This window comes from Orycteropus afer, unplaced genomic scaffold, assembly GCF_000298275.1.
Source record: "Orycteropus afer afer isolate SDZICR_OR568_19922 unplaced genomic scaffold, OryAfe1.0 scaffold00295, whole genome shotgun sequence".
Taxonomy (NCBI): domain Eukaryota; kingdom Metazoa; phylum Chordata; class Mammalia; order Tubulidentata; family Orycteropodidae; genus Orycteropus; species Orycteropus afer.
The window spans coordinates 3,477,375-3,479,408 of NW_006921882.1; positions in this window are offsets into that span (position 1 = coordinate 3,477,375).

The window sequence follows — 2,034 nt, forward strand, 5'->3', positions numbered from 1 at the left end:
ACACACTGAACACCGATGACCAAAGAGCTGATGACTTGTGGGATGACATCAAGTACATCATACATGAAGAAAGCACAAGGTCATTAAAAAGATAAGAAAGGAAGAAAAGACCGAAATAAATATCAAAAGTGACTCTGAAACTTGCTCTTGAATGGAGAGTAGCTAAAGCAAATGGAAGAAATGATGGAATAAAACTGCTGAACAGAAGATTTCAAAAGACAGCTAGAGAAGATCAAGTAAAATATTATAATGAAATGTGCAAAGACCTGGAGTTAGAAAACCAAAAGGGAAGAACACAGTAGGCATTTATCAAGCTGAAAGAACTACAGAAAAAATTCAAGCTTCGAGTTGCAATAGTGAACAAAATACTGAATGATACAGGAAGCATCAAAAGAAGATGTACCAAAAAAGTCACTGTACCAAAAAGAATTCGTTGATGTTCAACTATCTCAGGAGGTAGCATATGACCAAGAACCAATGATACTGAAGGAAGAAATCCAAGCTGCACTGAAGTAATATATGAAAAATAAGGTTCCAGGAATTAATATGATACCTGCTAAGGTGTTTCAACAAATGGATGCCCCGCTGGAGGCACTTATTTGTCTATGCCAAATTATTTGGAAAACAGCCAACTGACTGGAAGAGATCCATATTTGTACCCATTCTAAAGAAAGGTAGTCCAATAGAATGTGGAAATATCAAACAATATTATTAATGTTACACGCAAGTAAAATCTTGCTGAAGATAATTCAAAAATGGTTGCAACAGTATACGGACAGGGAACTTCCAGAAATGCAAGCCAGATTCAGAAGAGGTCATGGAACAAGGGATATCATTGCTGATGTCAGATGGATCTTGGCTGAAAGCAAAGAATACTAGAAAGATGTTTACTTGTGTTTTATTTACTATGTGAAGGCATCTGACTGTGTGGATCATAACAAATTATGGATAACATTGAGAAGAATGGGAATTTCAGAACACTTCTTTGTTCTCATGAGGAACCTGGACATAGACCAAGAAGCGTTATTTAAACAGAACAAAGGAGTACTGCATGGTTTAAAATCAGAAAGGGTGTGCATCAGGGTTGTATCTTTTCACCATACTTATTCAATCTGTATGCTGAGCAAATAATCCAAGAAGTTGGACTATAGGAAGAAGAATGCAACATCAGGATTGGAGGAAGACTCATTAACAACCTGCAATATGCAGATGATACAACCTTGCTTGCTGAAAGTGAAGATGACTGGATGCACTTATTGATAAAGATCAGAGACTACAGTGTTCAGTATGGATTACATCTCAACAGAAAGAAAACAAAAATCCTCCCAACTGGACTAATAAACAACATCACGATAAATGCTTTATCTTTTCAAGCTGCCCTTTGAAGTCTTCCATTCAGCTCTTTTCTTTCATCATGTCTTCCATTTACTTTAGCTACTCTATGTTCAAAACCAAGTTTCAGAGTCTCTTCTGACAGCTATTTTTTTTCTCTCCTGTCTTGTTAATGACTTTTTGCTTTCTTCATGATGTCCTTGAATACTCAGTATTCAATCATTAGTGTTCAACTCATCAAATCTATTCCTGAGATGGTCTCTAAATTCAGATGGGATATACTCAAGGTCATACTTTGGCTTTTGTGAACTTATTTAAATTTTCTTCAGCTTCAACTAGAATTTGCATATGAGCAACTGATAGTCTGTTCCACAGTCAGCTCTGGGCTTGTTCTCACTAATGATATAGAACTTCTCCATTACCTTTTTCCGCAGATGTAGTAGATTTGATTCTTGTGTATTCCATCTGGCAAGTGAGCTCTGGTGGTCTGGCAAGGTCAACTTGTATAGTCACCATCTATGTTGTTGAATAAAGATATTTCCAGTGAATAAGTCGTTGTTGTTGTTGTTATGTGCCGTCGAGTCGGCCCCGACTCATAGCGATCTCTCCTTGGGTTTCCGAGGCAGTATCACTACGGAAGTAGGATTGCCCAACCTTCCTTCCGAGGAGTGGCTGGTGGGTTTGAACCGCCAGCCTTCTGAT